The following is a 24734-nucleotide window of genomic DNA, read 5'->3' on the forward strand; positions in this document are numbered from 1 at the left end:
CACTTTGGAGACTCTAATATGACTTATCAAAAAGAATTTTGGTTACTATCTTAAGATCATAGATGGTTTAGGTTGGAAGGTCCCTTAAAGGTCATCTAGTTCCAACCCCCCATTACACCAGGTTGCTCAAAGCCCCATCCCACCTGGCCTTGAACACTTCCAGGGATGGGGCATGCACTGGATGGGGTTGCTCTGGGCAACCTGTTCCAGTGCCTCACTGCTCTCAGACTAAAGAATTTCTTCCTTACATCTAATCAAAATCTACCCTCTTTTACTTTGAAACCATTACCCCTTGTGCAGTCCCTGATAAAGAGTCACCCCAGATTTCCTGTAGGCCCCCTTCAGGTATTGGAAGGCTGCTATAAGGTCTCCCCATAGCCCCCTCTTCTCCAGACTGAACAACCCCAGCTCTCTCAGTATGTCTTCATACGAGAGGTGCTCCAGCCCTTTGATCATCTTTGTGGCCCTCCTCTGAATTCATTCTAATCCTTCCATGTCCTTCTTGTGCTGGGAGCTCCATGTTCTTCTTGTGCTGGGAGCTCCAGAGTTAAATGCAGTACTCTATATGGGATCTCACAAGTGCAGGGTAGAGGGGGAGAATCACCTCCCTCGACCTGCTGTCCACACATGCTTCTTTTGATGCAGCCTAGGACATGGTTGGCTTTCTGGGCTGCAAGCACACATTGCCAGCTCATGCTGAGCTCATCAACCAACACCCCCAAGTCTCTCTCATTAGGGCTGCTCTCAATCCACATTACCCAGCCTGTATTCATGTTTTGGATTGCCCCAACCAAAGTACAGGACCTTTCACTTGGCCTTGTTGAACCTCATGAGGTTTACAGAGGCCTGCCTCTCAAGCCAGTCAAGGTCTCTCTGAATGTCCTGATTCTTGACATCCTTTGGATGTCAAGGTCTCTCTGGATGGTATAGACACACAGCTTGGAATCACTGGCAAACTTGCAATCTTGATGCATCCAATTCTACCACCAGTGTCGCTGACAAAGGTGTTAAACAGTGGAAGTCCCAATACCAACCTCTGAGGAGCACCACCAATCTCCACCTGGATATCAAGCTGTTGTCTGTAACTCTATCAGTGTGAACATCCAGCCAATTCCTTATCCACCGAGTGGTCCATCTGTCAAATCCATATCTATCAAATTTAGAGAAAAGGATGTCATGTGGGACAGTGCCAAATGTTTTGCACAAGTCCAGGTAGATGATGTCATTTGTTCTTCCCTTATCCACAAGTGCTGTAACTCCATTATCAAAAGGCCACCAGTTTTGTCAGGCACATTTCTCCCTTAGTGAAACCATGCTGGCTGTTGCCAATTACCTCCTTATTTTCCATAAGCCTTAGCTCATACTTAGATTCCAGGAGTTTTCTACTCCATGACCTTGCCAGGCACAGAGGTGGTACTGAATGGCCTATAGTTCCCCAGGTCTTCCTTTTATTCCTTTTTAAAAATGGGGGTTATGTTTCTTACATGTGGAGCTTGAGTGACTAGTCATCACAAATCGTCATTGTGATTTGTATAAGTTTTTCTTGCCTTTGTTTAAAGGTATAGGCTCAGAGGAATTCTGAGTGCATGCTCAGTGACAGATGGTTGCACCTTGGAGGCAGATAGCCTTTGGGATGGTGGTGGGTTTTGGCGTTATAATGGGATTATAATGAGAAAAGTTCACCCAAAGGACATGATTTGGTTATCAGTTAGAATCAGGGCTGGCCATGCATTCTATCAGTTCCGCAATACCATTTGGTTCTCCCTGAAGTTGTGGGAGTGAGGCCATGGGGGTCAACAAGCTCCAGGGCTGGTGATAACATCAGACTCTTAACCATGAGGCCATCAGGAATGTAAATAGTTTAGAGGGAACAAAGAAGGGTGATTCAGGAGACACCTTGTTGCCTTGTTGTCTCCAGTTGCTTGTTCTCCAGGCCCTTAGGGCTGGGTGTTCCCTGTTTCTGGGCAAAGTTAAACAATGAATACCTAGTGGAAAAGTACTGCTGTGGGGCAAATGGTATAAGAAGGGAGCCTGTCCTCAATATGGGGATGCAACAAGAGAATGAGGTTATGCCCTCAGTATGAGAAATGAAGGTAGGCCCTCAGTAGGAGAGAAAAGAAGTTATGTCATCAATAAAATAGTAGCAGTTACTGATCCTGAAAGAACCCTGGCATCCATGTGGTAATTGCGCCACATGAAGTGATAGCAGAGAACCTGACTGTGGTGTCTTCACTGCACTTCACCCTTTGTGCTGTAACCCTTAGAGTCAGCACACCGTGCTCACGTGGCATCACCAATAACTAAGGTTGCAGGCTATGGTGTATCATGGAACAGGTTCCTTGCATATCTACTGCATCTCACCCTGGAAGTTTCCTCAACACTGAAACTTCTCTTAAGACATGGACAGAAGTTTAGCCTCAGTAAGTCACCTCCAGCAATTATTCCACACAGGCTCTCGCCAGATCACCTGATCCTGCGTGGGCTCCTCTCCATAAGCTGCAGTTCTGGCCCGAAGCCTGTGTGGTGGTTTTACTTGGGTGGGCGGCTGAACTCCACCTCAGCCGCTCTGTCACTCCCCTTCCTCAAAGGGAAAGGGGGAGAAAATGCAATGCAAAGGGCTCAAGAGTTGAGATAAGGACAGGGAGATTGCTCAGCAATTATCGTGATGGTCAAATGAGACTCAGAGTAGGGAGATATTAAGATTTATTGCCTATTACTAACAAGCTAGAGAAATGAGAAACAAAGGAAATAAAGCAAAAATGCCTTCCCCCCATCCACCCTCTTCCACCTCCTCCCCCTGAGTGGTGTAGGGGAGCAGGGGAACGGGGATTGCCATCTGTCTACAGCACTTCGTCTCCGCTGCTCCTTCTCGGTCACTCTCATCCCCTGTGCTGTGGGGTCCCTCCCACAGGATGCAGTCCTTGCCGAATTGATCATGTGTGGGCTTCCTACAGGTAGCAACTCTTCCAGAACTGCTGCAAATACGGGTCCATATCACGGGGTGCATCCCTCGGGAGCAAACTGCTCCAACCTTGGTCTCCCATGGGCAGCAACTCCCTCCAGACACCCTACTCCTGTGTGGGCTCCTCTCCAAGGCCTACAGCTCTGGCCTGGGGCCTGCTCCGGTAGGGGTCCTCCACAGGTCTCAGCCACCACCAGTGCAGGGCCACCTGCTCCACCGTGGTCTCCTCCATGGGCTGCAGCGTGGAACCCTGCTCCACCGTGGTACTCCATGGGCTGCAGGGGGACAGCCTGCTTCACCATGGTCCTCACCACAGGCCACAGGGGACTTCTGCTCCAGCACCTGGAGCACTTCTCTCCCTCCTTTGTCACTGACCTTGGCTCCTGCAAAGCTGTTTCTCACTCCCCTCTCTCTCCCAGCTGTTGTGTAGCACCATTTTTTATTTTTTTTTCCCCGTCTTAAATATGCTCTCACAGAGGTGCAAAGAACATCGCTTATTAGCTCGGCTCTGGTCAGCAGCAGGGCCCTTAACAAACACGGGTCAGCTTCTAGATTCTTCTCACAGATGCCACCCCTATGGCTCCCTGCTACCAAAACCTTGCCATGTAAACCCACTACAGCCTTCTCCTGCTAGGGCTCTGCATGGGCCGCAGCCTCTGCCAGGCCACCTCCACCTACTCCACCAGGGGCTCCTCCACAGGCTGCAGCGTGGAGATCTGCTCCATGTGGGACCCATGGGCTGCAGGGGGACAGCCTGCTCCACCAGGGGCCTCCCCACAGGGCACAGGGAAACTTCTGCTGTGTGCCTGGAGCCCTCCTGCTGCACTGACTTTGGGGTCTTCTGGGCTGGTTCTCTTACATTTTCTCACTCCTCTCTCCCAGCTGCTGAAAGGGAGCAGTTTTCTCCCTTTCTTAAATCTGCTCTCCCAGAGGCCCAACCAGCGTCATTCAATTGCTCAGCTCTGGCCAGCAGCATGTCCCTTTTGGAGCCGGCTGGAGCTGGCTCTGATCTGACATGGGACAGCTGCTGGGCTCCTCTCACTGAGACCAACCCTGCAGCCCCCCTGCTACCAATCCACATAAACCCAGTAAATCAATAATTCTGCGTTACTTTATAATGTAAATATTTCTATAGTAGTTTCTAGGTTGTATCATATCAGTTACCTTAAAACAAAGGCAGTTCTATTCCTTATCATTGGAATCTTGAGGCCTTTCATGAAGTCATAACATAGGTTCAAATTATGTTTCTCAAATGTATTCATTTTTTTATTAATTTTCGGACATTTTATTTTGCTAATAGAATTTAAATTAACATGAACTCAGACAGATAGTGGAATCACATTTTGGTATCACTGCATGTGTTATTATTGGATGGTACTTATCTGAGATGCTCCATGGAGTGCAGTTTGGGTGCCAAGTGTCTTTTCTTTCAGTGTGTGAAACAGAGGACTTCACTGTGAAGTGGGCTGACTTGGCATATAGTCAGTCATGTAACAGAAGACAACTGTGTAAATATTATTAATTCTACTTCCTGAAAAGAGCAGCAACTGGTCAACATCTTCCATGTCTATGTGGAAGTTAAAGGGAAGGGAATGAAAAACATTGTGCTATATTGCTAGACAATGATATCTATGCAAGAGCAATTTAGAAATTACATAGAAATTACATGTAGATAAGCAGATTTTTCTGCTAATAAAAAATTAGCACATAATACCTAAGAAAAAAAAGAAAGCATAGAACAGAATTATCTCCCCAAACAATCCCACTTTTTTTTTTTTTTTTTTGTCTCTATTCACGAGTACAAAATGGATTATGTTGATTTAGACTTATCTGATATAAATTAATTAGCTAGAGTACAAATAGTTGAGATTTTTAGTTGTAGTGTCTCTCTCAAGCTGCATGGCTTGGTATTACATTTTAGACATGTAGGTCTTCATCTGAAACGATGGATCCCCCTTTTAGACTTAGTTTATCTAGCAATATCAGATTTGCAGAGGATTTTCATGTTGTTCTTCTCACAGATTCCTCTGCATTTTCTCTCCTGTTCAGTGCTACGCTCAGTAATTTTCAGTTATTGCTGGGCACACAGATACTCTCACTACTTCTGACATCTGACAAAAGGCAAGTCTAAGGAAGAAGCAAAATTTCTGAGAAGATGCTGTACCAATCTTGCAGGTAAAACAGCTCACCACTCCTTGTGTATCTAATCAATCCTATATCATTATATACAAAGTATACCTGTTCTGTTACGGAGAATGGAATATCAGTGTGTGTCAGAGGGGAATTGTTATTGGCTTTGGCCATCATCATCAACAAGGCAGTGTCTCACTTAAAGGATATTCACTATGTTGGTGGTATAACAGACAGGCATAAATCTGCATCCAGAGCCAAAATAGTGAGAAAGTGGCTGAAGCCACAGGCAGTTCCTCCTTCTCATTTCTTCCCTCATTAAAAGAACTGTCTGAGAAAAAAATGTCAACCTCAAGAGCACTACCCAAAAGCCTTCCTCAACAAATGCATATCAAGAATATTCTTTACAAGTTAGAAATGTATGCATGCCCTGGTTTTATTCCAATACAACATCAATTAAAATGATCACAAATGATATTATCTTATAGAGGAAAGGTAGCCATCGTGATGCCTATAGGGCTCATCACTAACTTGGCATTTATCAGCATTAATTTTAGTGCTCATACCTGTGCTATGTCTTGAAAGAAAACTGTTCATCAATACTAGCAGATTTCTGTGCTGACAGCACTTAGTAATTGTCCTGGTTTCATTTAGAACAGAGTTAATTTTCTTCCTAGTAGCTGGTAGGATGCTATGTTTTGGCTTAGGATGAGAAGAGTGCTGATAACACCCTGATGTTTTAATTGTTGCAGAGCAGTGCTTATACCAAGCCAAGGACGTCTCAGCTTCTTGCTCTGTCCTGCCAACGGGCAGGCTGGGGGTGCAGAAAGAGCTGGGAGGGGACAGACCCAGGGCAGGTGACCCAAACTAGCCAAAGGGGTATTCCATACCATCTGACGTCATGCTAAACAATATATAGGGGTGGCTAGCCGGGGGAGGGGGCCGGACTGCTCGGGGTTAGGCTGGGCATCGGTCAGCGGATGGTGAGCAGTTGCATTGTGCATCACTTGTTTGTACACATTATTAGTAGTAGTACTATTATCATCATTGTACTATTATTATTATTGTTATTTTTGTTATTATTATTTTCCTGTCTTATTAAACTGTCTTTATCTCAACTCACGGGCTTCACTTTCCATTTCTCTCCCCCATCCCAGAGAGGGAGGGGGGAGGGTGAGCGAATGGCTGTGTGGTGTTTAGCTGCCGGCCGGGTTAAACCACGACAGTAATACAGAGTTCACACTTGTTTCTAGTGGTGTGTGGATAAGAGCTTCATTTTCTTTTCCTTTTATTTTTTTTTTCCTCACATTTTGCCTATGCTATGAGCAGCCATTGCCATGCCACTGGTCTCAATCTGCTTAACAGGAAAACATGGACAAGGATTCCTAATTAACAAGTGTATGTGTTGTACCTTGTTATCCTGTTGCTTCATCTTCCTTTCTAGAAATGCAGTTCAGGAATAAAAATTTGCTTCACTTTTATTTGCTCATCCAGACCAAGAGATCATCCACATTTAGTTGTGAGAAAGTGAGGGAGGAAGGTTGTCTTCTGTCTAGGATCCTTATTCCCACTTCTATAGTGGACGTGAGATTCCGTGGAAGATTCTATGCCAATGAACAACTCTATACATAATTCAATAATTGGAGGATTCAATAATCCTCCACTCAGGTAAGTATATGTATAGTTTTTTTTTTTTTTTTATTTTATTTTTTTTATTATTTCTTTTTTTATCCTGAAAAACCCCAAAGTCTGCATTATATTGTTGGCCAGTTCATTAATTCATTCCCTCATGACTTTTACTTTTCAGGCAGAGCACACAGAATTAGTCAGAAGGGTGATTGCACGCATCTCCTGAGGAGAAGCTGGAGGGGGATGTACAGAAGCAGGAAACAAATGAACAAACAAACAAAGCTAAAAACCATAAAATCACTGCTTCTTCTTACTACTCTATTTAATGTAAAAAGATTGGAAATGACATAGCACTACTATATGGTAGGGATGATACATCAGTGAGGGAGCAACACATTTAGCCCATTCACCACATGAAGCTCAGTTCAGTCTGGCTTTATTTCTTCTGTATTTCTCTGGGCACAGAAGGGAAAATCTCCATAGAATCATAGAATATCCTGAGTTGGAAGAGACACACAAGGATCATTGAGTCAAACTCCTGCTTCCACACAGGTCTACCCAAAAATTCAGACCATATGACTGAGGGCATAGTCCAAAGATTTCTTAAACTCTGACAGCGATGGTGCCATGACTACGTCACTGGGGAGCCTGCTGCAGTGTGTGACCACCCTCTTGGTGAAGAACCTTTTCCTGACATCCAACTTGAACCTCCCCTGTTGCAGCTTGACTCCATTCCCTCAAGGCCTATTGCTAGTCACCAGAGAGAAGAGATTCATGCCTGCCCCTCCACTCCCCCTGGTGAGGAAGCTGTAGACTGTGATGAGGTCTTCCCTCAGCCTTCTCTTTTCAAGGCTGAACAGGCCAAGTGACCTCAGCCACTCTTCATATGTCTTCCCCTCTAGGCCCTTGACCATCTTTGTAGCCCTTATATGGCTACTCTCCAGTAGTTAAATGTCCTTTTTGTACTGTGGTGCCCAGAACTGCACACAGTACTCAAGGTGAAGCTGCACCAGTGCAGAGTAGAGTGGGACAATCACTTCCCTCGACCGGCTAGCAACGCTGTGCTTGATGCACATGAGAGATAATGAGAGAACAAACTTGATAATGAGAGAATAAATTCACAATGCAAAATATATTCCTTATTGAAATCCCAGCTCTTCCTCACTTACTTCTCCTCTCTTGGACTCAAGGCTGAAGAGCAGGTTTTGAGAAGTCATCACAGGGGCTGCAGAGAAGCTGTCTTTACTAACTATCCACTACCTTGAGGCAACTAGCAGGGGTCAAATGAAATCAAGAGTCCTTTTTTTTCAAGCTTCCACAGTTTGGTCCTCCATTCTGTATATTTTTTAAGTTCAATATAATCTCATTATGTCTGATGGAAGAAACATGACCAGCTCTCTATCTCCTGTCTCTTGATTTTGTTGCCTACTAAAAAGATATTTATTATTGCATTACCACTTACATCGGCTCTAGCTCTGGAAAGAGAACCACATACTAAGCAGTCATACTCACAAAAATATTAACAGCCCAGATCCTCTCTCATCTGCCAGCTGAGTAGAGGGAGAAGTTTCTAAAATGTAACTGTTTTGAAGATTAACCATTGGATTGACACAAATGGATTTTATTTGTTTATATATTTATTGATTGAAGTTGTAACACAAATGCTTTAAATCTTTGGAAACAGTTTTCCTTCTTTTCTTCAGTTTTACTTGCTTCAGGTATTCTCACCAACAATGAAAAGTTTAGTTGAAGAGCCATTGTTTCACCCTCCCAGCCCAGCCAGAATCAGTCTGATGGCAAGTTACAGACAGTATCTTCTGTGACTTGGCAGGGACCACTCAACAGCTTTGACAGACCAAAGCAGAATTCAGTGAAATTCGGGATTGAAACCATTACAAAATATTCCTACTTACTACATAATTTGTAAGAAGTAGTAGCATTTGACTTACTATACAAACATATGTGTATAAATTTGCATTTATAGAAGCAACTACAGACATTCAAATAGTTATGGGGAGAGAGGAGGAGTGGAATATTACAAAAGGTAGAAAAAACCTAACTGGATGTATCTTAAAGCTGTAGATAGCTTTTAGTATCATGATTCCATGAAGCCAGATGACAAGTAATACAGGCAGAGAATAAAGGAAAGTACATCCTCCTTGTAAACCGGGGAACCTGCATCCAAAAAAATATATGTTATCCTGGAGAAGAAATCTAAAATAAGCTTTTAATGGAATACCATGTCTGGACAAGGACACCTGCAGTCAGTCAACAGCATAGTGTTAGGAGCAGAAAAACAAAACAAAACAAACAAACAAACAAAAAAAACCACATCAATAGAGCTTCTGTAGAAAAGAATCTTGATCAGTGAATCAGAGGTAAAATTTGAATAAAAATTATACTCTTTGTTTTGCTCATTCAAAATTCCAGATAAATTTTTTTTTAACATATGTAACTTAAAGTACATAAGAAAACATAAATACATTAAATAGCGTAGTTTATTCAGGAGAATAATTTCTGTATGTGCTAGTGATGCTATTTTTCATTTCCAACATACCATTTCATTTCAGTCTTTTAAACGTGAAGCCCTGATATTGATGGCAACATAGGTAATGAGATCAGATGTTCATTTGGTGGAAGGTAGCTAAACCCTCCATGTGCTAGAGCTGCCCTTGCAAGCATAGAAGAGCATATGAAAAAGTAGTTTTTAGCCATCTTCAAAGGCAATTTCCCTCACAGGGAATTTTGTCTACTGAGGTCAGAGTAGCCTTCCAAATATCAAAACTCTTCTTTTTTTATCCAAAGACCCAGTGATGCATTTTGGCAGAGAACTATAGCACAGTGGTGCAGACATCAAACAGCCTAAAACAGTCCTTATAAAGGAGACTTTCATTCAGTTCTGTAGTGCTTGTGTATATGTAAGAAAAATGTATGATATGAGCAGTCCTCACAGGTACTAAGCTATGAGATATCAATACAGGTATATGGTTCAATAGCTATCATTCATGATAGCTGTGGTCTACAGCTGTAATGTTGCAGCATTTTCGTTGTTGTTGTTAAATCAATACTCTTATCAAATTATCAATATTAATTATAAATACAATTTTAAAATTGTATTTTATGTGTACAGTATCTAATTCTGTGTTCATTCTCAGAGGTTTTGATTTTGCTTTATCTTTTTTTTTTTGTTTGTTTGAAATATAACAAAATTGCAATTAGTTAACCCATGTCTACTTTCTTTATAGCTTTGACTTCTGAACTGGAATAAGAAGACATTAAGATTAGGATAACAAATATAATATATAAATTATATTAGTCCAAAATTTAAAAAAAAGTTCTTTTTTTTTTTTTTTCTTGCAAAAAAGGCAGCTACCTACAATTAGATTTTTTTTTCTATGTGATAGCATATTAATTCATGAAGTAGTAATTTCTAAGGTCCTGCTACATCAAAATATTCAAGCATAACTCCTTCTGGTATACTGTGAAGAGACTTCCTTTAATAAATATTAAACTTGTGCTATTGAAGTTGGTGTTCCACATGTGCTGCTAATACGAAACTCAAAAGAGAATCCAATACCTTCTCTACTACATGCATTTGTAGTCTTAGGTTGTAGTGCTAGCTGCAAGCTTGAAAACCTTTTTTGAAAACTTTAACCGAATGTTTCATGAGTATTAGAGTAAATGGACTTGATTATACTGTAGTAATCATAATAATGCTTTTTTGCATTTGTGCTCTAATGCACTTTAGGAATGTACTACAGGAATTACAATTTTAAATTTGGGTACTATTTTCTCTTTAAAGCTAGTTAAAGTAATAAGTAGGAAGGACAAAATCTCAATATAAGTGGTCTACATGTATAATTATGGCAGTTTTCAAATAATATGTCATAAGAAACAGACTTTAAGTTTTATACAGGGCTGATATTTAACTTACTGATAATTCAGTTTCACCTGCTTTTTTGGAGACCAGTCTTTAGGGATAAGACAATATACCCATTAGATATAAAGGAATAACTTCAAATATAGACTGAATTAAAATTCTAGATAATGAAGATGAAAGATGAAACACATTTTACATACACAACTGAGAATTCATTTTTTTAAAGACTAAGAGGAGTACTGAGTCTGCAAAACGTTATCCATATATGGGTTGGCTGTATTGAAGTCAGTTATTATGGTTCTAAGTAAAATGTTTAATTTTGCTTTGTAATACAGAAGCATTTCTTGTTAATAAAAAGTTTGGTTCTCACTTGGATTGAGGGTTTAATTTGTTTTAAAATGACGAGTTGGTCACTGTGACACATTTGCTGGTCACTGTGACACATAAAGCCACATGTAACACATACAATGAGAATCATTAGATTTCTCTAAACAACCAACCAGAAAATTTCCCTCCCAGGAGATTAATGTGCAGGAAATTTCAATGGCCACCTTGGTAGAACTTTTCACTGATTTCTGTTTATCTGGAAGGATATTTTTAAGCATGTCTACCATTTACAGAATCATAGAATTGTAAAAACATTCAGGTTGGAAAAAACCTCCGAGATCATCTGGTCCAACCATCACCCTACTACCAATGTCATCTACTAAACCATGTCCCTAAGTACCATGTCCAATCTTTCCTTAAACATGCCCAGAGATGGTGACTCCACCACCTCCTTGGGCTCCAATGCCTAACTACTCTTTCTTCCTATTATTCATGCCATTCCCATCCTGTGAATACCAGAAAAAAAGAGCAACATTTTGGTTCATTAAATTATTGTCCATAATTATTTTAAAAAAGAGAACTGTTTCCCTAGATGTTTAATCTTTTTAGCTCTGTAGTTGTCATAAGAACATCAATTTCATTTCAGTAACATATTATTTCAGTACCAGTGAATTAATTGTGTATGGAACAAACCAAAATCTTCAAAGAGTCTGCTGAAACTAAAATCATTTTCTAAATAATATTGCAATGTGTATTTCCACCTTCTGACAGAAAAATAATTCTTTGCTCTTGAATCAGGAAGTTTTTTCTTGACACATTTGCTAAACTTTTGGAGAAGACATCAAGTAAAATGCTAAAAATAAATAAATAAATAAATAAATAAATTTTGTCTATTCTTAAGGATCTTTACTTCCTATTTTTCTCATTTTACATATTTTATTTATTTATTTATCCCAGATAAATAAAAAACACTTTCCTTCTTGTCAGTTGCTTGTCTCTAAAGTTGTTTTCTAATTTCACACAGGAGAAGCAGCCATAACACAGATTTACTTCCTCACTGTTCCACCGAAAAGGTGTTTTTTTTTTTTTTTTTAAATAATTTCTGTTGCTTTTTGATGTGCATTTCGTGCTACGTTTCACATAAATAATATGAAAAAAATGCTGTGATGACCTTCTAAAATATTTAAATAACTACTTATCTGACACATTCACCCTCTTCTTCATTCAAATTAAAATGAAGAATGTCTTTGGTAAAACAAAACAAAACAAAAAAAAGAAGGAGAATGCTACTAAGCTTATTTTCATTTTTAAAATGTAATCCACAGTCCACTTTTGCATATAATGAAAAGGTTAAATACATTTCATGGACAGCAGGCAATTCTATGACTGTGCAACTCTGAAAAAAATGGGATTCAGAGCGGTTCTCTACAATATGAGTGTATGTACTCATTGCTTTTAGAAGACTGTAGAAACTTTACATTTCCTGAGGATTAGTCCTAAAAATACAAATCACCTTCCCTGCTGACTGCTATGATAAAGACCATAGGAGGTGGCTTTTATCTTCTTGAGTTTTTTAAACAAAGTTGTTTCTGGCATATACCCTGGCTGCTATTTAACGGTCAGTCTAACCTTTGCTGTCAAAAAGACAAAGTACCGCTTTTTTCCCGTAAAATGCTCATAATGTAGCTAGAATTTAAGAATCGTCTAAGAATTCTGCATACATCACTTTCCACTTATTTATCTGCACAATTTTACATTGTAAGTAGCTATCTTAAATTGCAGTCTTATCAATTAAATAATACTGATTTAAGCAGTCTTCTGGCCTTAAACAGAAGGAAGATAATTAAATTACATTGGGAATTAAGTTAAATGTAAGAAGGAATAACTTTATGAAAAAACTTCATCTGTGTTAAATTGAAAGCTCTTGGATGAATATAGCATTTACATCACTGTAAATTCTTATAACAAATTCTCTGACATTTAAAAGAACACTAATTTCTACCCCTTTAATTCTGCTTATTACAATGTATTATGTAATCAATACTATAAATGCATCATTAACCATCCTGTGCTTAAGGTAACTGCTAGCATTAGTCTGGTCCAATACATGGATGGATATAAAGCCAAAGTATAAATCTTGTTGGATCTTTTTTTGTTTGTTTGTTTGTTTTGTAATGTTGTATCAGTATATTTCTGACATTGTTTGTAACGTAAAGACTACTAGTTGTACTTTCTGTTCTTTTTTCCATGCATACTATTTAGGTTTAGACCATTTACAGGGATGAAAAGCCAAATAGAATTATTTTTATTTTTGGAAGTAGATTCTGTCAGAGCAAATTTTGCTTTTATAAGACCAATTGAACACATAAAAATAAAGAAAATAAAAAGGAATAATTAGAACTCTATACTGTTAGTGGCTAGTAATAGCCCTGGGAGATATTGAATCCTTCTAAACTTTCTGAACCTTCTCAAGTCTATTATTACAGAATCACATAATCACAGAATGATGACCTCTGGAGGTGATCTGGTCTACCTCACCTGCTCAAGCAGGGACACTCAGAGCAGGTTGTCCAGGATCATGTCCAGGCAGCTTTTGAAGATCTCCAAAGAGTGAGACTCCATAACCTGTCTGGACAACCTGTTCCAGTGCTCCATCACCTGCAAAGTGCTTCCTGATATTTAGACATTATGTTATTGGAGTGATAGTATTTTATTGGTTGCAACTACAATGCTTTTTAGTTATTTGATGCAGGATTGTAAAAGCTCATTGCTATTGCAGTTATTTTCCTTATGTGCTGCTTCAGCGTAAACAAGTCATGTCTCCATCATTATTAATGGTCCATCATTAAAATATGTCCCCAATCACTGCTGGATTTAGATGAGTAATTGTCATTCTCTACCTCAAATTCCTCTATTGTCTTTGAGACTACGAGCGTATGCCATTGCTTATTTAGGCTTACATCAATATAAAGAACATCTTTACAAAACTTGCAGCACACTAGCATGTTAATCATAGTATCTATATTTGCAATACCTTGATATTTATTCTGAAGAGTCACCCCAGTTCTCTAGGACAGGTGGCTCTGAGTGGCTAATGTCATATTACTTAATAAATAAGCCTTACAAATAAATACACCATACTACATTATTCAGCATTTTTAATCTTTCCTACTTTGCCATGTGACTGCTCAGCACCTAATGCACAACTGTTATATGGACACCTTATGAACACACTGAAAGTTTCAAAAGCAAGCCACATGTAAAACTGCAGATGCTTCTGCTTTTAATACTGGTCCTGTTTAAAAGACATTTATGTATGATTTAGGGTCATTTCAAGGCCTGACTCATTGTGTTGTTTGAGCCAGGCAAAGGATTTCTGCATAGATGAATCACAGAATCTCACAATGCTGCAGAAACTACTCCTCTGCAAAAGAGAATGACAAGAGAAGTCCTGACTGCTTGGCAGTTTTATACTACTCAGTCTGGAATGTTTAGATAGAAGAACTCCATTGATCCTCTTCAGTTTCATGACCTGGGACTAAGGATCTAAGTCTCCAGCTACATGCTTTCCATATTCACACACACACACCCACACACACACACACACACACACACCAAATTCCCTGTGAATGAATTCCCTATGAATGTGGATCTTCTGGACACAACACATATGTCTTAGAACCAGAGACATATGATGAGAAGTCCAGGAAAGGACTACCTCAGAAATATATTTTCCCACAATATTTTCCTATGTCCCTTCAGCAAAGGAAGGCTCTAGTGACTTCAGTCCTAGCATGCTTCAATAGGTAGCCTGATTATATATATACACATGGTTCTACATGTTTATATGTACATATTCAATTTATGCCTTACTACCTCTCTAGATGTTAAGGTTTCATTTTTAGTGACAGAGAATTAATCATTTGTGATTAATCCTCATTCCCTTAGGATGCTGGTATCATCTTGGGCTTCTACTTTTGAAATTCCCTGCAAGAGACTCCTTGTTTTTCTTCAGTTGCCTTCAAGATATGGATTACTGACAACATTACTAATGGTTTATTAGCAAAACAGTCATTAGTAAGTCCTTACTCTAGAATCACTGAATAGGTCAATCTACAAAAGATATCTAGCTAGAAGATATATATATATATAATGAGATTACATAAATATTTTGCCAACTCATTATTATTATTTTCTTTTAGTTACAGAAATATCACTGGTATTTAAACTAAACTGCTTCACAATACTATTCACCATATAGATCAGCCCTTAAACACAAAGGTGAAATATTATGAAACTACTGACTCCTCACAGCAAACACAACCTAACCATTCTCCATATATTTCCTCTTACTTATGCCTGTTCCACAGCTGCCTTCTTCAATCAATTAAGTTAATAGGTTGCAAGTATATCCCCCATCTTGAAGTCCCCTCCAGTTTATAGCATAGTCAGCAGAATTCATAAAGCCATCTTGTGCATAATGACTTTCAAGGCAATCCTCTGTAGACATAGTCTGCAAAAGCATAGAGTCTTATCTACCCCTGCCCCTGGCAAGCACTGCTACAACTGTTTTGAGATGTTGGTAGAATCGATAAACATGTATTATATTTTGTGGTTGTGGTTTAAAACAACAGGCAGCTAAGCACCACACAGCTGGTTGCTCACTCCTCCAACCCCTAGCTGGAACAGGGGAAAGAAATGGATAAATAAATAAATAAATAAAATTAACCAAAAAAAAAACCAACAAACAAACAAAAAAATGAAAACAAAAACAAAAACAAACAAACAAACAAAAAACACCTTGGGGATTGAGATCAAGAAACTTTAATTGGACAGAAAATGAAGGAAAGGAAGGACGAATAATAATAATGATAAAAGATAATGATAAAAGTGATGCACAATGCAATTGCTCACTACATGCTGTCTGATGCTCAGCCTGACTCCAAGCAGAGCCTCCCCTGTTTTATTGTTCAGCATGATGTCATATGGTATTGAATATCCCTGGCCAGTTTGAGTCCACTGTCCTGGTTCCATTCCCTCCCAGCTTTTTGTGCACCCCCAGCCTTCTCATTGGCAGAGCAGCAAGAGAAGCTGAAAAGTCCTTAACTATGTGTAAGCACTACTCAGCAACAGCTAAAACATCTATGCATTATCAGCATTATTCTCATCCTAAATCCAAACCACAGTACCATACCTGTTACTAGGAAGAAAATTAACCCGGCTGAAAGCAGGATAGTTGGACAGTCTTGAACTACAGCCAGTAAATGAAGTTAGGAAGTCTGAGAAGACTTCTTCACAGGAAAGAAAAATAATAAATAATAATAATAATTAATAATAAATAATTCATAATAAATAATAATAATAAATAATAATAAAAACAATAATAAAAATACTGGGAATCCTGGGGACAATGGGGAGCAACAAGCTGATTCCAGCTGGAATCGGCTTTCCAGGAAGGATTCTGTCATTGTGAGCAAATGGCACTAAGAAGCAGAGAAGGAAGAAAACCTCTTCAGAGTGTACTTGAGAACTTGTAGCCCAGAGGTCCACCACATGAAAGACTAGGCCCAACTCAAGCAGGTTGTCTACCAGCATGAGACCTAAACATAGTTCTCTGATTTCTGGAATAAGTCAAATAGTGATTGTATCTGAGAAGGAGTCTATTAAATGAGTGACACAGAGAAAGTTGATCTGTGTGACCTCCCAGTACATTTTCCAGGTATGTATAATTTGCTGATGCAGACGCAGTCTTGATGGGCCTGTAGGAGGGGGACAGAAATAAAGATGACTCACTGATAAGTCTTTGATGCTTAAAAACTAAAACATTGAAAGTAATTTTAAGCAATTATGTTCCAACCTATATGTCCTGGATAATTTCAAATATTTTGAATTAAATGAGAACATCTTTATTTACTAATATTTGGCAGAGAGCTTGCCTCATAAATAGTTATGCAATTAAGATGACACCTTCAGTTTTTGATATTTCTTTCATAGTTTTGAAGAGTTGTGTAGTTCGATGCAGCTCAAAAATAAATTTATTTTGAAAATAGAAAAAAAAAAGAAAAAAGACATAAAAAAAGCACATATGTACATACACCTGTCTGTTTTTGAATTTTCTGCATTAGCATAAAATTAAGAGCAACATCTATATTGCTGCTCAGTTTCTCAGCTTGCTTTTCTCCCATAGAAATAGAGCAAAGTGATCAGAATACTGAATAAGGATAGCATTGAACAAATAATGAATTTGCCCCCGTTTGAATAACAGCTGAATTATGAGTGTCCAATCCTAATTGTTACTTGTAAGGAAAGAGTGAGTGACCCAAAGCCACCTCCAGTTACCTTGTGATGGCTTACATTCAAAGACAAAACCAAGTCACAGGCCAAGCAGTGTGCTCCAACTCTAGAAGGCACGTGTAAGTAAAACCCATATGTGTGACTGTATTACTATCAGTCCTCCAGCAGTTGGCCAGCATCCATGCAGCAACAGAAAGCTCTGTAATCCTAACATAGCCACATTATGCATGAATGTCCTGTGTGTATCCTCAGTCCCTGTAAAAAAAAAAAAGAAAGCCCATTTCTTTTCACCCTGCAAGGTCGTTTAGGCTCATAGAAAATTCCAAATGACATTGTCTTCTCCCCTGTTTCCCTTACACAGATAGGGTCATTCTTGGCTCATGTTAGCTCCTCAATCCCAACTTGCAACTAAAGTAATTCATGCTCCTATCAATGCATTGTAGCACATGGCTGGCATTGAAGCTTTGCTGACCAATCCATCCTATTCCACTGAACAGGATTTTTGCAACCTTATTCCTTTGTTTCTGACCATCTGGCTGTCATCAAAGCTTCTCATCAATCAGGGTAGACACATGTCCATCTTCTGATGAAGCAGATTCAGGATGAGAATGACAGGTAATCTCCATTAACATTTTCTCCACCTTCTCAAGTGAAATGCTCCCATGTAAGTTTTCATGTACTCTCAAACTTGCTGAACAGGTATGTTTGAAATTATGTGAAATGGCTAACATTATTGTTAGAGTATCAAAATTGCCACGCAATACCTCCTGGCAAAATACATCCTTGTGAAAGAAGTTAGCATAAGAAAGAAAGTGAGTAAGTAAGAAGGGTCCAAGAAGAGCTACAGCAATTACTGCAAAGCCTCAGAGCACATCCAAGATTGGAGGGAAAAAAAAAAAAAAAAAAGACATCTGAAAATCTGAATCATACATTGCTGTCAGGCAGAGAACCTTCTTCCCTTCTCCCCTCTCTTCCCCCCCCTCTCCCCCCCCCCCCCCCCCCAGCTCTACAGCAGGCCTAGCACATCTGGCAATCCACAAAACAGTGATTTTGCAGTGGTTTTTTATCTGCTGTTGTACTGTGTTTCCTTTCTTTTCCTTTTCTCTCCACCAGACATTCATGGGATTTTAATAACCCAAAAGATAACTGCACACTCTAAATGGAACACATTTAATTTTTCAGATGATCCAACTGTGCAAAAGTCCAGCAAGAGTGTTCATGAAACTACATGCCAAGAGCACTTTACTCCTTGACTGAGTTTTGCATAAGAGATTTAATTTCATATACCAATAAACCAGAGAATCAATTATGGAATTATGGAATTTGGAATTCTTAAAATATATATATATATATATATATATATATATATATATATATATATATATATATATATATATACACATATATATATATTATAGATGGGTGTGGGGCTAAATAGTTTTTGTTGGTTATATCTTGCTTAGGCAAGTAAAGTTTATTTTATTGTATCATAAGAAATAACTCTGTGAGGGTTCATGTGGTTGCTTGATGCTGAGCTTCACAATAAAATCAAGTTTGCAACACATTTGCAAGAGTCTACCCTCATTTTTGTCTAATGCCTTTTTCAATGTTTCTGCAAAGTATTCTGCTAATCCATTTGGAGCTGGGTAATAAGTATCTGATCTAGTGCATTTTGTTCAATTTTCTTTTTCTTCTTGAAAACTAGAAATTCTGCTGAAAAATATGAAAACACTTTATCTAAAACAATCTCTTCAGGCAAGCCATATGGGATAAGCCAAAATCACAATATGCCTCAGTAGTTTTAACAGAAGTGTTTATCCTATGTGTCATTTCTGGCCTCCTACAATAAAAACAGTCTATAATTAAGTATATTTATTTATTTTTCTCTATTTTTCTCTACTAAACCAAGATGAGTTACCAAAGCTTACTGCGTTGAAGAAGATGGAGCAGTCTGAGTGACATTGTTCACACTGATTTTCATTGACACACCATCAAGAATAAGTTCTCTCTATTTTATTTATTTATTTATCTATTTATTTATTTATTAAATTATTTGTTCTCTCCAGCATGCTGGATTAAAAATTACATTGTATGGCTTGGGAAATGAACATTAACTGAATAGTAGATTACACGTATTAACTACTTATTTTTAAAAATTATTCATCTATACACTGACAAGAACACAAAATCAGCATTGTGTCTTTCAGCTAGAGCACCTTACCACTTTTGTAAATCTCCTAATTATCACAAGTCAGAAAAATAATGAGAAATTCATAGAATCATAGAATGTAATCAAAGAATGGCTTGGGTTGGAAGGAACCTCAAAGATCATCTAGTTCCCCTCCCCCGCCATAGGCAGGGATGTGACCCACTAGATCAGGTTGCTCAGGGCCTCATCTAACCTGGTTTTGACCACCTCCAGAGATAGGGCATCCACAACCTCTCTGGGAAACCTGTTCCAGTGCTTCACCACCCTTACAGTGAAGAATTTCCTAGAATTTCCTCCTAACCTCTAACCTCAGTCTCCCCTCTTTTAGTTTAAAACCATTAAACTAAAATGGTTTTAGTTTAAAAAACCATTAGTTTCCACTCAGACCTCTTATACTTGGAGGCTAGTCCAGTTTGAAGTTCACACCCCAGAATCAGTAACATTCACACAGAATTGAGAGCACACACACATAGAAAATATTTAAAAGTAGAATTTAAGAAGAATATTGAATAGACTGCTATTGTAATCTCACGGCTCTGTCACACCAGCCCCTTGTTTCTATGTGGTCAGACCTTTTAATCTCCCTTTTCATCTATTTTCTCATGCTTGTTCCTCCCCTAGTACTTCTTTCCCTTTTTGGTCCTTCCTAAATATCCTATAATATCCTACCTAAATATTCTGCGATGAGGTCCTTGTGTTCCCACAATCATCTTAGAGCTCCCCCTAAGTTATTTGCCATCCCTAATGTTCTTCCCCCAATATCCCATAATGAAAAACCAGACTGCTACCTCCTTTAGACTGCCACCTCCTGTAGTCTGAAGTGAAAGAATTTTCTCTGAGGTCATCAAAACATGACTACTCTGTGGGTTTCACACCAGAGATAATGATTATTCTCCCTGGACAGTTTTCCTTATATGCTCTATTCTCACCGATAAGGTTACAAGGTTGGTAGACCTATAATTGCTCTTCTGAACCTCCTTTGCTTCCTTCTCCCTTTGTGTTTACAGTAGTTAACCTTTAACTAGATAACCTTACATATGGCAAGTTGCAGAAAGCTGGGGTGTGACACCTTTAAAAAATCACAGAATCACAGAATTTCTAGGTTGGAAGAGACCTCAAGATCATCGAGTCCAACCTCTGACCTAACGCTAACAGTCCCCACTAAACCATATCCCTAAGCTCTACATCTAAACGTCTTTTGAAGACTTCCAGGGATGGTGACTCCACCACCTCCCTGGGCAGCCCGTTCCAGTACCTAACAACCCTTTCAGTAAAGAAATTCTTCCTAACATCTAACCTAAAACTCCCCTGGCGTAACTTTAGCCCATTCCCCCTCGTCCTGTCACCAGGCACATGGGAGAACAGGCCAACCCCCACCTCGCTACAGCCTCCTTTAATGTACTTATACAGAGCAATAAGGTCACCCCTGAGCCTCCTCTTCTCTAGGCTGAACAAGCCCAGCTCCTTCAGCCGCTCCTCATAGGACTTGCTCTCCAGGCCCCTCACCAGCTTCGTCGCCCTTCTTTGGACCCGCTCAAGCACCTCGATGTCCTTCTTGTAGCGAGGGGCCCAAAACTGAACATAGTACTCGAGGTGCGGCCTCACCAGAGCCGAGTATAGGGGGACGATCACCTCCCTAGCCCTGCTGGTCACAGTGTTTCTGATACAAGCCAGGATGCCGTTGGCCTTCTTGGCCACCTGAGCACACTGCTGGCTCATATTCAGCCAACTGTCCACCATCACTCCCAGGTCCTTCTCTGCCTGGCAGCTCTCCAACCATTCCTCACCCAGCCTGTAGTTCTGCTTGGGGTTATTGCGCCCCAGGTGCAGGACCCGGCACTTGGCCTTGTTGAACTTCATACAGTTGACCTCAGCCCATCGGTGCAGCCTATCCAGATCCTCCTGCAGAGCCTTCCTACCCTCGAGCAGATCGACACACGCACCTAGCTTGGTGTCATCTGCAAACTTACTGAGGGTGCACTCAATGCCCTCATCCAGATCATTGATGAATATGTTAAAGAGGACCGGCCCCAGCACCGAGCCCTGGGGGACGCCACTAGTGACTGGCCTCCAACTGGACTTGGCTCCATTTACCACAACTCTTTGGGCCCGGCTATCCAGCCAGTTTCTAACCCAACGAAGCGTGCGCCAGTCCAAGCCAAGAGCAGCCAGTTTCTTGAGGAGAATGCTGTGGGAGACGGTGTCAAAAGCCTTGCTGAAGTCAAGGTAGACCACATCCACAGCCTTTCCCTCATCCACCCAGCGCGTCACTTTGTCGTAGAAGGAGATCAGGTTCGTCAAGCAGGACCTGCCTTCCATAAACCCATGCTGGCTGGGCCTGATCGCCTGCTTGCCCTTCAAGTGCCGCATGATGACTCCCAAGAGGATCTGCTCCATGAGCTTCCCTGGTACTGAGGTCAAACTGACCGGCCTGTAGTTCCCCGGGTCTGCCCTCCGGCCCTTCTTGTAGATGGGCGTCACATTTGCTAGTCGCCAGTCAACTGGGACCTCCCCCGATAGCCAGGACTGCTGATAAATGATTGATAGGGGCTTGGCCAGCTCCTCTGCCAGTTCTCTCAGTACCCTTGGGTGGATCCCATCCGGCCCCATCGATTTGTGGACATCCAAGTGCCGTAGCAGGTCACCAACCAGTTCTTCGTGGATGGTGAGGGCCACATCCTGCTCCCCGTCCCCTTCCACCAGTTCTGGGTACTGGGTATCCAGAGAGCAACCAGTTTTGCCGCTAAAGACTGAGGCAAAGAAGGCATTGAGCACCTCCGCCTTTTCTTCATCTCTTGTAACTAAGTTTCCCCCTGCATCCAGTAAAGGATGGAGATTCTCCCTAGTCCTCCTTTTTGTGTTGATGTATTTATAAAAGCGTTTTTTGTTATCTTTAACAGCAGTAGCCAGATTGAGCTCCAGACGAGCTTTGGCCTTCCTAATCTTGTCCCTGCACAGCCTCGCTACATCCTTATAGTCCTCCTTGGTGGCCTGCCCAATTTTCCAAAGATTATAAACTCTCTTTTTTCTCCTAATCTCAAGCCACAATTCTCTGTTGAGCCAGGCTGGTCTTCTTCCCCGCTGGCTCATCTTTGGGCGCATGGGAATAGACCGCTCCTGCGCCATTAGGATTTGCCTCTTAAAGAGCGCCCAGCCTTTCTGGACCCCTCTGCCCTTCAGAACCGCCTCCCATGGGACTCCACCAACTAGTGTCCTGAGCAGCCCAAAGTCAGCCCTCCGAAAGTCCAATACAGTGGTTTTACTGGTTCCCTTCCTGGCCCCGCCAAGAATAGTGAACTCCACCATTTCGTGATCACTCTGCCCAAGACTGTTCCCGACAATCACATCCTCCACCAGTCCTTCTCTGTTTGTGAAGAGAAGGTCTAGCAGGGCACCACCCCTGGTAGGTTCACTAATCAGCTGCGTCAGGAAGCTATCTTCCACGCTCTCCAGAAACTTCCTAGACTGCTTTCTCTGGGCTGTGTTGTGCTTCCAGGATATGCCAGGGAAGTTGAAGTCCCCCATGAGAACAAGTGCCAATGATTTTGCAACTTCTGTCAGTTGCCTGTAGAACTCCTCATCCGTCTCCTCATCCTGGTTCGGCGGTCTATAGCAGACCCCGACCAGGACACTAGCCTTGTTGTCCCTGCCGATCCTAACCCAAAGGGACTCGATCTTGTCATTCCTAGCCTCGAGTTCTACAACATCGAAAGACTCTCTAATATAGAGAGCCACACCGCCACCCCTTCCGTGCTGCCTGTCCCTTCTGAAGAGCCTATAGCCAGGCATCGCAGCACTCCAGTCATGAGACTGGTCCCACTACGTTTCCGTGATGGCAACCAAGTCGTAGCCTGCCCGCTGCACGATGGCTTCCAGCTCCTCCTGTTTGTTACCCATGCTGCGTGCATTGGTGTAGATGCACTTCAGCTGGGCCTTTACCTTATCATCCGGCCTTGCCATTGCTCCCCCTGGCACAGCCCCAACAACCCTTGCTTCAGCCCCATCCCCCTTCTTACCTAGTTTAAAGCCCTATCAATGAGCCCCGCCAGCTCCTGGCCCAGGATCCTTTTTCCCCTAAAGGATAGGGACCCGTCTACGGCCATCAGACCAGGTGCTGAGTAAACTGCCCCATGGTCGAAAAACCCAAGATTTCTGCGTAGGCACCAGCCCCGGAGCCACGTGTTTAACAGGTGGGCTTTCCTTGTCCTCTCCGTACCCCTCCCTGTCAACGTAGGGATGGAAAATATACATAGACATTTCAGCCAGAAGCCATACAACTAAACCTAGAACTTTAGTTATGTCCTAGGTAAAGATCACAGGGTGACTGGCTTTAGGTGCAGCTTGTCATCAGCCAGTGTCTCCAAGTAACATATCAGCTCAAAACATCTGCACAGAGCTGGGTAATTGGGATGGAAATCAGACAAGAGGAGGTGGAATGATTGCACTTTTGGTGGTGGTCATACAGAGATAGCTGCACACTGCCATCACTACAGAGGCAGAAGGGATAGGCAGTCCTAGTCCCTGCTGAGTGGGGCCTCTGGTCACTCAGGTGGTCTAATGTTGCTGCCTCCCTCAAAAGTGGAGGGAAGATTGGCTGCTGTGGCCTCACAGCCTGGTAAGGGCAAATTGTGTTTTCGTGGCATATGCAGTATCTCCAGTCTGCAGCTGTAATTTGTAAGTAAATACCAAAATGCCACATCTGGCATTTGCTTCTCTCAAGGGACATCCAAGTGTGCCATGGTCCAGTGGCACACTTCTGTCCCTGACTTCTGTCCCTGCCCAATCCCTGGGGCTTCCCCCTCCCTGCCCGTAGCCCAGGACCCCATGCCAGTCCCTGGGGATTCCAGTTCCTGCTCCAGAGATGCCCAGCAGGGTCAGTCTCCAGCTAACCACAACCTGTCTTAAAAATCCCATGGGGAGCCCCTGTTGCCTCCAGCCCTAGGGAGCTGCTAGCCCCCTGGGTGATCTGACAGGGAACAGCAAAATAAGAAGTTAAATGGAAAATGTGAGGATGTTAAAAGTGAAGACCCAGAAAGTGATGTATGTCCCAGATGACAGCACTGCAAACAGTGACAGCTGGGTTCCTCACACAGGGTGGTCCTCTCTTGAGGTGTGATCATATCACATGTGTGAGGACCTGGGGTTGATGAGTAGGGGTAGAGGAGATTCAGACAACAAAGAGTATAAGTAGGAAGGGTTCTGTGAATACGTGATAAAATTTAGCTTCAATATTTTTATTTAATTCTAACATGCCCACCATTACACAGTATCAAATGTTCAACTCCTTTCATTTCTGTCAGTGT

General features: G+C 41.2%; 1 long non-coding RNA gene across 1 annotated transcript in view; it reads right to left on the reverse strand.

Annotated features, from left to right (window-relative positions):
- Positions 1 to 313: 313 nt before the first annotated feature.
- The window catches only part of LOC137850894 (uncharacterized), a 31923-nt gene continuing 7502 nt past the window's right edge, over positions 314 to 24734 (reverse strand). The window contains exon 3 of the long non-coding RNA XR_011092885.1: positions 314 to 17477. This is a non-coding gene — a long non-coding RNA (uncharacterized lncRNA). The remainder of the gene's footprint in view (positions 17478 to 24734) is intronic.

This window comes from Anas acuta, chromosome 2 (genome assembly GCF_963932015.1).
Source record: "Anas acuta chromosome 2, bAnaAcu1.1, whole genome shotgun sequence".
Taxonomy (NCBI): Eukaryota; Metazoa; Chordata; class Aves; order Anseriformes; family Anatidae; genus Anas; species Anas acuta.